The 17,004-nt window shown below is 43.2% G+C and overlaps 1 protein-coding gene across 1 annotated transcript in view; it reads left to right on the top strand.

The window, feature by feature from the left end:
* Nucleotides 1–17,004, top strand: part of SERTAD4 (SERTA domain containing 4) — an 82,465-nt gene that overhangs the window by 14,986 nt on the left and 50,475 nt on the right. The gene's annotated exons all lie outside the window — the stretch shown is intronic.

Genomic DNA, 17,004 nt, shown 5'->3' with positions numbered 1-17,004 from the left:
GAGCGCTCTGGGCCTCAGACTGGTGCGAAGGTTCATCTTTCAACAGGACCACGACCCTAAGCACACAGCCTAGATAACAAAGAAGTGGCTACTCTGTGAATGTCCCTGAGTGGCCCAGACTTGAAACCGATTGAACATCTCTGGAGAGATCTGAAAATAGCTGTGCACTGACGCTCCCTACCCATCCTGATGGAGCTTGAGAGGTCCTGCAAAGAAGAATGGGAAAAACTGCCCAAAAATAGGTGTGCCAAGCTTGTAGCATCATTCTCAAAAAGATTTGAGGCTGTAATTGATGCCAAAGGCCAATCACAGCGGTCACATGATCATAAATCACACCCCGCCTCCCGGCATCTGAAACTCCCTAGAGGGCCAAGGGGTTAACTATCATTCGAAATCCACTTCTTCAGATGGGTTGTCAACTATATATTGATCATTCCTATCAGAAGGGATTGATTGGAAAATCAATCATTTATTGAAGCATGTATGGCCACCATAAGACTTCTTTTCAAGTAAAAAAAAAAATCAGCCTGAAAGTAGAAATTTGACGTACGAAGTGGTGGCAGCCTTGCGTAGCTGATCTGCCGTAAAGTCAGCAGCACTAGAGGGAAGACAAATGACCCTGGAAGGTGCCAACTGCTACGACTTCTCTTTATATGCAAAGCACATCAATCGGAGCACCTCGGGCCCTCTGCACAAACCATGGCTCATGCAGCGCTCTATCTGTTCCAGCGCGGCGAGGGGCGCCCATCTCTCCCCGACCTATCCACAGGCTAGTTTTAAGGAGCTCAGCGGCTTGTAAAATAAGGCGGGAACGTCGTTGTTTATTTGCGTAAGGTAAACACAGCCAGGTTTTTTTTTTCTTCTTCGATCATCGCCTGGAGCACTTTCTGTTCGCTTTCCTGAAAAAAAAAAAAAAAAATAACCGTTAAGTCTTGAGACCATATGTTATACACATCCTGAGCTGGGGGGGGGGGGGGGGGGGTGACAGAGGGAGAGCACATGTATTACACAAGATCCCCGAGGTGCTGGGATTTAAACTGCAGATATCCGTGTAATGGTTTATACAGCCATTTCGCACTCCTCACTTCCTTCCAGGTGTTCAGGCTGGCGCGTTTCAGATCCAGGGCAGCAGTCACCGTATTTCCTCCACTCGTAGCGCATATGTGCGTAGGAGGATGAATTTTAAAAGGTCATTTAACTTGAGTAAGATTTGAGAATAGGGATGTAGATCTCAATTATGGATTCCCGCAGCAAAATTATTTTGGAGCAATCTGATTATCTTTCATTATAAAGGGATGCTATTATGGGTTTTGGTTGATCTTACTTTAAAATAGTGTATTAGGGCTCATGCCAAAGGGACACTTAGCAGCTCCTGTGTATTGAGATGTAAAATCCCCAACGCTTTCTGGTGCCCGGAGAGCTGCATGTACCACATACAGCTACCAATACAAGTGCATGCCTTCTGCATTGGTGTTTACCTGCACATGCACATGTGGTGGTTTTCCTTAATTGTAAAATTAGTGCATTCAGAAAGAAGCACTGCACATGCATGCGTGGGTAAATGGCAATGCAGAAGCCATTCACTTGCATTGGTAGCTGTATGTGGTTCATGCAACTTCTCAGGGTGCCAGAAAGCGCAGGGGATTTGACACCTCAGCACACAGGAGCTTTTAAGTGTCTGTGGGCGTTAGGTCTTAAAGTTTATAAATTGTTTTATACTTTTTGTTATTTGTTTAAAATAAACATTTAATGCAGGGTTTATATATGTGACATTGAAAGTTCGAAAGCCCAGAAGTATGCTTTCTGGCAGGCTGTGTTAATCCATATGTAGCACCCTCCTAGGTTTAGAGTAGGCTGCTATGTGCATTCAGTTTGGCTCCACTGTAATCAGTGGAGCAGGGGTTGACTGATTAGGGCTGCTTAGGTTTTCAGAGGTTGCTGCTCTGCTACTTCCCGCTGTATTCTAGAGACTTCTGGAACATAGTGGGAAGGAGGGCAGAAAGGGGGGCTCAACTCACCAACCAGCCTGCAACAAACCAAATTGGCCTGTCCAACCATTAGGGCTCTTTCACATGGAGGATCCGTATGTCCGTTTTTCATCCTTCCGTTTTCGGACATACATGTATCCCTATGGAGCGTCGGATGTCAGCGGACACATGTCCGCTGACATCCGACCCGCTCCGAAAAATGTAACGAAGGAAAACCCTACTTTTCCATCCGTTTTCGGATCGGATCGGGTGACGACGGACTCTACGGTCCGTCATCATCCCATCCAGCATAGGGGAGAGCGGCGCTCTGACAGGTCCGTCGCTGTGCAGCGACGGACCTGTCATCTTCCTGCTCAGCAGGGATCGGCGGGTGCGATCCCCGCTGAGCACGGGGCGGATCATTACTGATCCGCCCCGTGTGAAAGAGCCCTTAATCCACAGTATGTAGATGTTGCATATTTTTAGCTCTTGCTGTAACTGGAGCAATGTTTGTTTAGTTTTGTCTGCTCAGTGCTGCACTGATTGGGATTTAGATTGCTTCCCCCTGCCTCTAGAAGAAGTTTCTAGAGTTTAGGGAGGGAGAAGTTAAATGACCAGCCGAAATATTGAGCAAGACCTGGCCAATCCATGGAGAGGTGTGCCCAGTTGGTGGCTGGAGGAACAGTTAAATAGTGTTGAGCTCTGAGGAGATTGTCTCTTCTCCTACTGAGGGGATGGAATGCTGACCTGAGGAGGACAGGGGCTACTTGCCTCTGGAGCCTTGGGACTGGACACTGAATAATTCAACAAGGAGCTGCACCTATGGACTGGTCCTATACCAATGCTTTGTGAGTAGAGCCTCCTTTCTGTGCTGCACCTTAAAGTGAATGTAAATCCAATGTCATCCTTTCTAAACTACTGCCATAGGGGTTATCTATAAGGATATACATGCCTCCTGCATGTATCTTTACCTGTCCAATGTCTCCCCTCTGTCTGTTATTAGACCTGAAAAACTGCAGATTCTGTGGGCGGGTCTGTTGTCTGGAGCTCGGTGGGTGGAGTTGTGATGTCAGTAGACTCCCCGCCCACCTCTACACTCCCCTTGTCAATATGCATTTTCTCCTGTGTATTTCTTACACTGGACGTCTGCTAACATCCAATGAAAAGACAGGAAAGTAACCACATGACTTCAGCATGCCAAATCATGCTGAGGTGTGGAACAGCCAATCCTTGCAGAGCTGCTGAAGAAAGGAGTGGGGGAGGGAATTAAAAAATAATGCATGTGTCTTAGGCTGTCACTCACAGCAAGGGGAAGGATTTGACAAAGTTTTTGTCAGTTTGTCAAGATTTATCTCACTGAACAATAAAAGAGGATTGCTCAGAGATGGATTAACTCTTTGTGGCAAGACTGGGCTCAAATGATAGGAAATCTTATACTCTACAGTATGATATAAAAAATAAAAATATTTACATCCACTTTAAAGCTACTTCATGGTCCTCAACTGTGAGCCTTACTAGCTGTATTCATGCTAAGCTACTTCATGGTCTTCAGCCGTGAACTTGACTAGCTATACCTGTTCTGTAACCTACCTCATGGTCCTCAGCTGTGGGGGAATAGGCTGGTTGATTTTCACTTTCACTTAAGGAGAAGATTGTCCTCGAACTGTTACTTGTCAATCATTTTGGAGTATCTCATTTCACCCTAATGCCCTGTACACACGGTCGGACATTGATCGGACATTCCGACAACAAAATCCATGGATTTTTTCTGACGGATGTTGGCTCAAACTTGTCTTGCATACACACGGTCACACAAAGTTGTCAGAAAATCTGATCATTCTAAACGCAGTGATGTAAAACACGTATGTCGGGACTATAAACGGGGCAGTGGCCAATAGCTTTTATCTCTTTATTCTGAGCATGCGCGGCACTGTGTGCGTCGGATTTGTGTACACACGATCGGAAATTCCGACAACGGATTTTGTTGTTGGAAAATTTTATAGCAAGCTCTCAAACTCTGTGCGTCGGAAAAGCCGATGGAAAATGTGTGATGGAGCCTACACACGGTCAGAATTTCCAACAACAAGGTCCTATCACACATTTTCCGTCGGAAAATCCGAACGTGTGTACGGGGCATTAGTCCTCTCCCAAGTTTTTACCAGCAAAAAACAACAAAAAAAAGAAGACAACCCCCTGGACTGTTCAATGAGCTAGAGTGAATTGACTGATGTTGTCTGCCTGGCTGCCTCTGCGCTGCGTGGGAAAGAACCAGTGAATCATAGCAGCTCCTCCGGGGGTAGCGCTTAATATTAAAGATGCACAGAAATTTCAGAAGCCGAAACACATAGGCCGAAAATGGTGTTTTTGGCATTTTGCCGATAGAGAAAAAAGTGCAGATAATGGCGCCGAAAATGCACGTGATTTTGCTGCGATTTTACCATGATTTTAGTGCGCTTATGGTGTGTTTTTCATAGGTCATGTGACTAAAAAAACGCATCAGAAATGCAACACGGGTGCGTTATTGATGTGATCTTGCTGCGTTTTCAATGCATTTCAACAGGGAGGTGCGTTTTTTGGTGCAGTCTTTTTAATTCACCAAAAATACAGCAAGCAAGACTTTTACCACCACAATAGAAGTGCAATTAATATCATGAATTTAAATTAATAGGAATTTATTCTCGGTCATTATCGGCACCTTTAGTGCAAGAAAAGCTCAAGAAAAATGCATCCCTTTAAATTCTATGTATGTCGTCAAACTGGTCCGTTGCGCTTCCATTGTGGTGGTAAAAATCTTGCTTGCTGTATTTTCTAATACAGTACAATTATTTACTGTATAAAAATATATACTCTATTTATTGGTGAATAACACGCACCTTTTCATTCTGAAAATCAGGTGCAAATAGTGTGTGCGTTTTATACGGCGATACGGCAATTTGGGCTGCCTAGGAGGGGACTGGGAGGGGGGTGGGACGGGCACCGTCAGATTACATACAGCGAGAATCTCACCTCAGTAATCTGAGGTGAGGCTGCAGATGGGCATTGATGAGGCTGCTTTCATGGCAATGGTGAGGCTGCAGATGGGCATCGATCAAGCTGCATTGATGGGCAATTGTAAGGCTGTAGATGGGCATTGATCAGGCTGCATTGATGGGCAATTGTGAGGCTGCAGATGGGCATTAATCAGGCTGCTTTCAGGGCAATGGTGAGGCTGCATATGGGCATTGGTCAGGCTGCAGATAGGCATTGATCAATCTGCATTGATGGGTAATTGTAAGGCTGTAGATGGGCATTGATCAAGCTGAATTGATGGGCAATTGTGAGGCTGCAGATGGCATTGATCGGTCTACAGATGGGCAATGGTGAGGCTGCATTGATGGGCACTGACCCTTATTTTGCTTCTTTACTTAATATTTGAGTTTTTTCCTGAAACTACCCTCCTAAAATGAAGGTGCGTGTTATACGCCTGTGAGTGAGTGTTGTATGCCGATAAATACGGTATATATTTTAAAAAACTGTCATCTTTGGTTTCGGTTTCGGCCAAGTGCATCCTGAATTTTCTGTCTCTGTTTTGGCACCAAAATTTCCATTCGGTGCACCTTTACTAAATTAACATGACGCTGTGTAATTGGGAAAGCCCAGCAATGGCTTTTTGCCTTCTGGTTATCTGGAGTAATTCACATAGTGTGTAAATGCCACTGTGTAAATTAGAAAGCCCAGCAGTGGCTTTATATTTTCTGGCAGGCTGTTATTCCAGAGTGTATAATGGCACCGGGAAAATGAGAAAGCCCAGTGTTTTGTTTTTTTCTGGCAGGCTGTATTAATCCACGAGCGATAATACTGCTGTCTTTGGCAGCAGAGGAGGAGGGGTCCGTCCCTCCTCTGAGTCACTCGAAAAAGAAGTGGGGGGCTATAGAAAAGGGTGGTGAAGATCCCAAGCCTTGGGGAGGGCTTTATTGTCATGTCTAAGTTCAGTACTTATCCAGTGGACAGGATGGCTTATTTTACAGTGGACTTTTTAGCAACTGTACAAATCAGCCTGCATAAATTCCTAACATTTACAATGTACAGCAACAGTAAGTATCATTTTTCAGAAAAACTCTACCTTTTATCATTAAAGTCCACAAAGGTGACTTTGCCTAGACTAAGATGATGTCATCAATCTGCTGCAGGCAAGAAGAAGCATTTCCCCAGGCTCCTCTCCCACAATGATCAAAATACAACACCGTAACGTTGTAGAAAGTCACAAGGCTGCAGCAGGGGCTGATCTGTGTCAATATTTGTGAACACAGACATCAAGATTTACATTCTCATCTTTGGGCTTGGCATCTCTATGAAGCAAGCAGATGCTGTCCCTGAATGATGCTTGAGATATGATAGTGCCATCTTTCTGGAGGGAAAAGCAGATCTCTGTGAGAGATGATAAATACCTGGAAGTGTTATTCATTCATATCACTTTGCATCCGGAAAGTATTCACAGCGCTTCACTTTTTCCACATTTTGTTATGTTACAGCCTTATTCCAAAATGGATTAAATTCATTGTTTTCCTCAAAATTCTGCAAACAATAATGACGACATGAAAGAAGTTTGTTTGAAATCTTTGCAAATTTATTAAAAATAAAAAAACAAAACAAATCCGATATACATGAAGTATTCACAGCCTTTGCTCAAATACTTTATTGAAGCACCTTTGGCACCAATTACAGCCTCAAGTCTTTTGGAGTACAATGCTACAAGCTTGGCACACCTATTTTTTTGGACAGTTTCTCCCATTCTTCTTTGCAGGACCTCTCAGGCTCCATCAGGTTGGATGGGGAATGTCGGTGCACAGCTATTTTCAGATCTCTCCAGAGATGTTCAATCGGGTTCAGTCTGGGCTCTGGCTGGACCACTCAAGGACATTCACAGAGTTGTCCCATAGCCACTCCTTTGTTATCTTGGCTGTGTGCTTAGGGTCGTTGTCCTGTTAGAAGATGAACTTTCACCCCAGTCTGTGGTCCAGAGCGCTCTAGAGCAGGTTTTCATCAAGGATGTCTCTGTACATTGCTGCATTCATCTTTCCCTCGATCCTGACTAGTCTCCCAGTTCTTGCCACTGAAAAGCATCCCCAAAGCATGATGCTGTCACCACCATGCTTCACTGTAGGGATGGTATTGGCCAGGTGATGAGCAGTGCCTAGTTTCCTCCAGACATGACACTTGCCATTCAGGCCAAAGAGTTCAATATTTGGTTTAAAAAACCCTCTTATTGGATTTTGACGGCAACCAAGAAAAAAATAGATTACTATCTAGATAAAAAAAATCTTTTTATTACAAAATCTCTAAAATAACATAGCCTCATTAAAAAAACATATGGCCACTGTCAGGCCAGAAATCCATTACATACATCAATACATATGAGGTTGATACTTTTGCAATATTACATATCTCTTTGTAGAGTTGATATTCAGTGAATAGCAATGGTGGCAACCGCCCTCCTGAATAGAATAAACATGTATTAAAAAGAGTTCACTCTTTGTTTCATCAGACCAGAGAATTTTGTTTCTCATGATCTGAGAGTCCTTCAGGTGCCTTTTCGCCAACTCCAGGCAGGCTGTCATGTGCCTTTTACTGAGGAGTGGCTTCTGTCTGGCCATCTACCATAGATACAGGCCTGATTGGTGGAGTGCTGCAGAGATGGTTGTTCTTCTGGAAGGTTCTCCTCTCTCCACAGAGAAACGCTGGAGCTCTGTCAGAGTGACCATCGGGTTCTTGGTCACCTCCCGGACTAAGGCTCTTCTCCCCCGATCACTCAGTTTGGCCGGGCAAAGGAAGAGTCCTGGTAGTTCCAAACTTCTTCCATTTACAGATGATGGAGGCCATTGTGCTCATTGGGACTTTCAATACTCGATACAATCCTGTCTCTGAGGTCTACAGACAATTCCTTGTACTTCATGGCTTGGTTTGTGCTCTGACATGCACTGTTAACTGTGGGACCTTATATGCACCTGAGCTAAATTTTGAGTGTCATGGCAAAGGCTGTGAATTCTTATGTACATGTGATTTTTTTTCATTTGCTTATTTTAATAAAATTGCAAAGATTTCAAACATACTTCTTTCACATTGTCATTATGGGGTATTGTTTGTAGAATTTTGAGGAAAATAATGAATTGAATCCGTTTTGGAATAAGGCTGTACCATAACAAAATGTGGAAAAAGTGAAGCGCTGTGAATACTTTCCAGATGCACTGTAACATAAGAAATGTATGGTCCATGTCCTATTGGTTGAACATTAGCTGTACCTCTGGTTTCCTGGATGTTCTCGATGTTCCTAGGCCCCTCGGTGGTGAAAGGGTTTGTTTTCAGGACATACAGCTCCTCTTGGCTCCCGTCCAGCTCCATGTGTGTGCATTTCTCACACGCATACAGTACACAGACTAAACCCCCAGTAATCCTTCTGAGCGGGCCGTCTGGCAATAAGGAGAACCATTCTTCTGAGGGCTCCTGCAAAGCTGGCCTCAATTTCTGGACGCGGTTCCAGTAGAACTGACTCACCCGCATGGAATCCTACCTTTGGTCTTTAATTCCCCTAGAAGGAAAACTTGTAAAAGAAAAATAAAATACAAATAATAGCATCCATCGGGACAGGAAAAGGCGATCTATCTCTGAGCTTATGTTTTTACCCAGCGCGGTTATCCATTTTAATGTTTTATTTCTGGAATGTGACTCAAGTTTTTATGAGTGACTTAATATATTACTAGTGAGTACTTACTGATTGTGTCACTTTTTATAGAATGTTCACATGGTCTGTGCTTACTGTGCCAGCTGAACTTCAGACACAACATTTTTCATTTAAATATTTTTCTCAAAAGCCACAAAGGATATAAATCCACTGAAAGGGTGCAAAATGCCTTTACAAACCCAAATATTAACTTGTAAAAGTAGTGGTGACATCACCACTGTGCTGCATAAAACCTTTGCAGAGAGCAGAGCTGTAGGAGGGGCCCAGCAGACCCCTCCCACTACAGGCTGCCTGCAGAAAACTACAGGAGGGGGCGGAGACAAGACCAGTCACCCTGTACTAGGAGAGAGAGCAGCAGTGAGCGGTCTTTATTACAGGAAGCTCCTGCACAGAGGGAAAGTCTCACACTGGATGTTCAGTTAGCTTATGGACCTTTCTTCTCCTAGTTATGGGATCTTACTAGCAGCCACACAATACATGCAACTATTTAAGCAAAAGACATACTTTCAATACATTCAGGTACATTATAAATATTTTTCATAGAATCTCGTGTGGACTGTTAGCTGTGCCACCATTGATCCCACAATGGAGATTTGCACCTTTCCTGCACTCCTTGCATTTATAACTGACATTGACGGGTATCTCTCCCAGAGTACCCAGTATAGACGTCTCCAGCGAGCCCTTGGTCCTCAGCACCACGTGTTAATACTCTGAGCTGATTTGTGAGTAAAATTTATGAAGGGCATTCTTTCAGTTTGGTTCTCCCAATATATCATTTTTGTCTATCCAACTATATTGTTGTCTATATACTTTTTGTAGCTGTACATTTGCACCTTCTCCTGAGGAATTGGGGGCATATTCCACAAAACGCGTCGAGCAATATTGGATGCAATTCTTCTGTTACAATCATGTGTTTAGATGTTTGTCTTCATATCAATTTCTGCCTATCGTGAACTAATATTGTAATACCCACTGTGATCTTTCACGTAATCAGCTGGAGCTGCACGATTAACCGTTAAGAATCGCTATCACGATTTTTTTCCCCGTTGCGATCTTGAAAAAAGTATTTCCCAAATCTTTCTATGCAGAGAATTCTCTCTGCTCTGCTAAAGCCGACAGTCGTCAAAAGAAAGGGAAAAAAAAAACAGGCAGTCTGCCAAGAATCACAACATTCTTTAGCAGTGAAACTTAGGTATAAACATTGTAACAATTTGTCCTTTAGATCAAAGGAATACACTTTGGTGTGAACACTAAACCTTTTTATGACATTTGTTGGTTTCAATTTAAAATCATTTTTTTTTTTTGCCAGAAAATTACTTAGAACCCCCAAACATTATATATATATATTTTTTTGTAGAGACCTTAGAGAATAAAATGGTGGTTGTTGCAATATTTTATGTCACACTGTATTTGCACAGCAGTCGTTCAAATGCAATTTTTGGGGAAAAAATTACACTTTAATGAATTAAAAAAAACAACTAACCAGTAAAGTTAGTCCAATTTTTTTTTTGTATGATGTGAAAGATTTTACGCCGCGAGAATCGTGATCTTTTTATTTTAAGCAAAAAAAAATGTGATTCTCATTTTGGCCAGAATTGTGCAGCTCTTTAATCAGCTTTTAATTCTGTATCCCTATGTTAGTGTGCTATGGTTGAATTTTATGTTATTATTGATGTATATGTTTGACCATATGAATTGCAGCAATCATGTACAATTTTTACAACCTGCCGATGAGGCTATCTAATAAAATACTTGTTCTTAAAGTGTAAGTCCACCCTAACACTAAAATCCCTTCATCTACAACATCCACAATCTAAAACTAACCTATCTTGCCCTGTAAAGAAGAAATCATTATACCTACCGTTTCTGAAGATGATCCGATCCGGTCTCCAGCGGAGGAAGCTCTGCAGAGGACACAGCCAACAACGGCTGTGAAATGAATGGGAAGTGATGTCACCCATAGACTTACTATAGGGCTTCCGTTGTCAGCTGTGTCCTCTGCAACCCGCCTCCACAGCGGCTGACAGCTCAGCATGGGATTGGATTGGATCGGATCGGCTTCAGAAAAAGGTATGTATACTGATTTCTTCTTTAAAGGGCTAGATAGGTTAGTGTTAGATCGTGGCTTTCTATAGATGCAGGGATTTTAGTGTTACGCTGGTCTTCTACTTTATCAATACTATCTTTTTCCTGTATATGAATTAACACTAGGTTCATATGCAATTTACCAACTGTCAGTTACGCACCTCATTTAGATTCCCAACCTCCTCTTTTTTCATACAAATAGGGATAGAGGCACATTGTTACGTGTGCCTCATTTAAAGTCACACACACAGGCACACTACATATCCCATAGTCCATCTCAGGATTGAGCAAGAGAGGGTGACTACATTCCTACATAAAGTACCTACATCATACAAAACATTCTTATATGTGAACTTAAAGAGTTTGTAAACCTCCAAAAAAAAACTAAAAAAAAAAAAAAAAAAAAAAAAGAAAACCTGCAAGACAAAGGCATAATAGCTCATTATGAAATACCTTAGAATGATGCCCTGGATCGGCGCCGGCACACCGCTGACAGGGCCGACATGTTTCCCGGAGTTACTTCCGGGTTTGCGGGCTCCGGCGCTATGATTGGCTGGGGCAGCAATTTTGTCACAATTTTGTCACAATTTTGCCGGTCACGGCGCGGGCCCTGAAGAAATGGCACAAGCAGGTCGTTCCTTCAGTGCGCATGCGCCGATGATGTCAGCGGCAGGGTATCTCTTAAACGGTGCAAGTTTAGGACATATTTACAGTACCTACGGGTAAGCCTTATTATAGGACTTTACTTCCTCTTTAACATGTAATATGTGGGGTTGCACTGATACCAGTTTTTTATCGGTGAGTACGAGTACCGATACTTTGTGGCGCAATTTGCTTCAATACAAAAAAAACTGCACAAATTGCTTCTGTGCGTGTGTAAAGAAAGGGATTAAAGCGCCATCTAGTGCAAAATAATCTACAAAGGATTCAGAGCCCCTTGAGGTGCTCACAGGACTGGAGGAAAAGTTTCGGGAACCTCTCCAGCCTTGTGAGCACCTTCAGCGGCCCTGATTTGCTATCATCAGCGGACCGGGACACCTATGTGGATTAATTTGCATGTGGCCAGATATGTACTGTGAGTTGTAAATTTTTTTAAACTGCCCACTAGATGGCACTTTAATCCATTTCTATACACCCCCACACATACACAGGAGCGGTGGGGGAAATCACATGCGATTCAGGCAGGAATCACACCGCATTCCTGTTCAAATCACATGCGATTCTTTGCAGTGTGATTTCGGCAAATTAATTCTGTATTGACACAAATCACACCGCAAAGTTTTTGGTATCGGCGGCATATCGGTATCGGTTCATCCCTAGTAATATGTATGAGATATCCATATCATTGTGTTTCTCTACGTGTGAAAGCTTTACAAAAAAAAATTGCACTGGTTGTGGTCCTGCAGATCATATATATAAAACAAAAAGGTCCGCTCCCATGAACCAAGTGGAATGATTCTTTCCTACGTCAATCATGGTGATGTACTGTTGCGATTCCATGGTGGTAGAAAGTGATATGAAATCCGAAATTTTACTGTGGTCCCCGAAACAAGTGTAGAGCGGAAATCTTCCAGTGGGGACACCTGTTGTGGTGACAACTATCTAAGATTTTGTTTCTCTTTATATTTACTTCCTGTTATCTTTGGAAAAGGAAGTTAGGGGATATCTCTCTCGGTGACAGGGATCCAACAAAGGTTCTAACTGTCCTATAATTTATCCAAAACTAATACATCAGATTTTTTCCTGTTTCAATATTTTTTTTAAGTTTCAAGAGAGTATAACAAGCCATTGTTTGGCCACGCAGGGGCGACATGGAACAGGCATGTACAAAAATTGCGTATGTATGTATGATAAATAAGGATCAGGTTTTATTTTTGTTTCAATCGGCTAAATTTATTGGATTCCCCTTATCCACACAAGCAAGGTGGATGGATAGAATCTTCCTCACTGAGTTATTGCATTCTGACAGGCAGGACGCCTCCGCTGCCAGAATACACTGATCAGCGCTGCAGCTAATTGGCTGCAGCACTGATCAAAGAGAACTTTTCCAACAAGCCAGTTAGATAGAAGTCAGTCTTTAGATTGACTTCTGTGGAATGGGAAAGGTTATAGATGGATCGAAATTCGGTCAGTCCCTGCTGAATTGCGGATTTCGATCCATCTATGGCCAGCTTTAGGGGAAAGGTTTGGGCTATAGATATCCTTTATTGTGTATATTAATAGCTCTGAAGGCTGCTAATAGGTTATGCTTAGAGATCTAATCATCTCTGCTATTGGAAACTACAGAAGAGGGTTCCTTAGACTGGAGTTCCTCTGTAATTACCACCCTGTTCAAGCCTCTGCAGCAGCGATGGTGAGAAATTTAGGAATTAATTAGAACTTTACATTCATGGGACTTCAATCGACAGTGAAAAGCTGAACCCTGGATGTCTTGTTCAGTAGTTCGCCTTTGCAGACTGGTTTATTAAATAACAGTCATGTAATACAATCCCTGTGCGGATTAAGCCGAGTTCCCGGCAGTAGTCTTCGAACTCCGCCATTCTACAGCGCTGATTACACAATGAACATAATCAAAGCGCAATAACAGAAGCTGATTTAAAGGTACACTGCATTAAGGCATGCAAATCCAGCATGCAGAGGGGCCCAAGGTGCAGAGATTACCTGATGATCAGCTTTTATGTTCACCCTGGATTGCAATCAGCGTTCAGATTCATCCCGAAGGTGTTCAGTGGGGTTGAGGTCAGGGCTTTGTGCAGGCCACTCAATTTCCTTAACACCAAGCTAATAAAACAATCTTTGTGTGGCGCTGACCTCGTGCTGGAACAGAAAGGGGTTTAGAAAATAAAAAACGAGGACTTGAATGGACTCACAAACATTTTAGACAACCAAAAAAATCTGTATTGAGTCTGATATGAACTCTCCTTTCTACTACAATTATACATTATGGTTAGCGGCGGTTAGTTGCCGCTAACCACAGTGTATTATTGCAGTAAGAGTAGAGTTCATATGTGATCACATTGCGAACAACTAAAATCATCTTGGACTCTTACATTTTTTGGTTTGGCACCGTTTCTGTCTATTGATAGGAAACTGGGTAAAGTTTTGTACTTTGCAAGGTTGCAATGGGCCCCGAACAGCCTGCCAACTGGTTTTAGTTGCAAACATCATGCCTAACTAATGCTAGTTCCCTTGAGCAGACACCAGATGTTGCCTGTATATACAGTACATCTAGCTTTTAGATAATCTTCTCCTATGCTGCCCAGGTTCCACTGAACCCCAAATTCAGCAGATATGCCTCACCTCCACATTGAAGCTCTAGTACACCAACTGCTGTCTTCTCGTACATTGCTGGTCTCCCAGCACCTGTGGCAGATCTCCCTGTCCATTGTGACATAGCAGGGGGTTGTGTCAGAGCTCTGAGAATGGGCTTAAAGTGGCTTCATCACTTGAAAACAATTTACAAAAAAATGCTTGTAAGATAAGACTTACCTCTCCAATGGGAGGTGGGTTCTCACTTCACTCTCGGCCTCAGAATATCCACATCCAACACACTTCCAGGTGTGTTTAATGCCTGAAAACTGTGTGCTGTGCTTCCTATTGCAGCCCCCTGCATTACTACAGTGTTGGGGCCTGCAGATGAAAGTGGTGGAGAACGCGGGCAACCAAAACACCAGAAAGTGTTGTATTTGAAGACTCTGATGGAAGCCATAGATCTTGAAGAGGGCAAAATGGGGGCTCATCAGCCGCTGCAGCAATAAGTGATAGGAATCTCCTTTGATGGACAGCTTTTTTTTAGAATTTGTTTTAATGTCACCATTTATTTATTTTTTTATTATTGCATGATAAACAGTGCCAATTAACGTACTCCCTCACCAGCAGCACATATACTTTTACTTTATTCAGTCATTCACCCACTAGAAGTGAGGAGATATACCAAACAGTTCTGGGTATGAAGGTGCATGTGACTCACTCCCCTTGATTGGTTCACCTCTGACAAGCCAGTTTGGAGCTCATGCAGGGCTTTCCTACCTCACACTAGACAACTGAACGGAGCGATGGGGAGCAAAGGAAAGTGAGTATGTGCTGTAGGAAGTTAAAGAGAAGGTCCAGCCTGCACAAAATTTTTTTAAAGTCAGCAGCTACAAATACTGTTGCTGCTGCCTTTTAATATAAGGACACTTACCTGTCCAGGGAGCCCGCGATGTCAGCACACCAAGCCGATCCGTCCATCAGCTCCGGGTGCAGGCGCCGGAATCCTTACTAGGGTAACCTCTGTGTCTCCCAGAAGGTAGGGGGTGGAAGGAGGAGGGGCGGGACATTCCATAGATTGTCGCACAAGATTGCGGTGATCTTATGAGGAAGCGGTAGCGGATACCTGGTTTTGAAAGGTGCCAAATGTGGCAGCGGGGGGGGGGGAGCAAACAAGCAAAGCTTCCCCTTTTGGGTGGAGCTCCACTTTAAATGACCCTATTACATTAAATTGGAAGTAAACCCATCGATTTAACAGTTTCCCAAAATAGTTATGTTCAAGGCATGCCGTGAAAAATAACTGTCATAGCTGTTTGTGCTTTTAACCCATCAAATGGCTGGTGCCATAACTGATAACATGTCCAGCACCATAACAGCTGCAGATAAAGCAGAGGCTAAGATGGCAGCTTCCTTGGGTGTAAAGGATAGGAGGGTTTAGTTCCGCTTTAAGCTGGCCATACATTGCTCCTTTTTTGCCAGATGGCAAAATCGGCTGCAATTCGAGCTTTAGGTGGCCCTGTTGGCACCACCCAGTTGAAAAAGAGAAGTCTAAGGGCTCGTTCACACCATACGTGCATGAAAACTGATGGAAACTGATGGGAAAACCAACATCTGTTTCACATCAATTTTCACATCAGTTTTCAAATGCGTCGGTTATGTGCCCTATTCACACCAATGTTGATGTCATGTCAGTTTTTTTCCCGCAGGTGATACCAGTGTTGTGGTGTGGACAGGGCACATGGAGAACAATTGTTTTTTTGTGCCCTTGCAGAATGCGTGCAGAAAAATTGATGTCTCTGCACCATGGTGTGAACGAGGCCTAAAAGTGCGTAGCTACTTTTACCCAGCATGGGCAAATAAGTTATTTTAACCACTTGCTGACCAGCCACCATCATTATACTGCAGCAGGGCGGCACGATCCCGCGAACTGTCGTAGCTGTACGTCGCTCCCTTTATGTGGAATAACAGGCACGCGCACCCGCTGCCCAGCGGGGATGCCGATGCTTGTGACCGGAGGTCACGATGACCGCCGGCCATGAGTGATCGCGGGCACGAGAGGCAGAACAGGGACGTGTGTGTGTGAACATACACATCACAGTTCTGTGAGGAGAGAGAGAGCGTGAGTTCCTATGAGCTAGGAACCCTGATCTCTCATTTCCTATAATCAATCCCATCCCCCACAGTTAGAACACACACATAGGGAACACAGTTAACCCCTTGATCGCCCCCTAGTGTTAACCCCTTCCCTGCCAGTGACATTTACACAGTAATTTGTGCATTTTTATAGCACTGATCGTTATATAAATGCCAACGGTCCCAAAAATGTGTCATAAGTGTTCGATATGTCAGCCATAATGTCGCAGTCCCGATAAAAATCGCAGATCGCCGCCATTCTATAAAAAAAAAAAAGCCATATATATCTATCCCCTATTTTGTAGACGCTATAACATTTGCACAAACCAATCAATATATGCGTTTTGCAATTTTTATTACCAAAATATGTAGAAGAATACATATCGGCCTAAACTGAGGAAAAAATTCGCTTTTTAAAAAAAATTGGGGCTATTTATTGCAGCAAAATATACAAAATATTGTGTTTTTTTTTACTTTTCGCTCTTTTTTTGTTTATACTGCAAAAAATAAAAACCGCAGAGATGATCAAATACCACCAAAAGAAAACTCTATTTGTGGGGAAAAAAAGGACGTCAGTTTTGTTTGGGTACATTGTCGCACGACCGCGCAATTGTCAGTTAAAGCAACGCAGTGCCGTATTGCAATAAATGGCCTGGTCATTGAGCAGCCAAATCTTCCGGGGCTGAAGTGGCAAATCTGAGCTTTGGAGCAGGTTTGCGGCACAGAAGGTGCCATAGGATTATTAAACCTTACCCTATCACCAGGGATAGGTGCCACTCTCACCCATAATGCACTACTGGAGTACCCGTTCAACCCAGCCACATGTGACAGTGATGATATGGTGCTTAGGTG

This window comes from Aquarana catesbeiana, linkage group LG04 (assembly GCF_042186555.1).
Source record: "Aquarana catesbeiana isolate 2022-GZ linkage group LG04, ASM4218655v1, whole genome shotgun sequence".
Classification (NCBI taxonomy): domain Eukaryota; kingdom Metazoa; phylum Chordata; class Amphibia; order Anura; family Ranidae; genus Aquarana; species Aquarana catesbeiana.
This window is presented reverse-complemented; position numbering and strand designations above follow the sequence as displayed.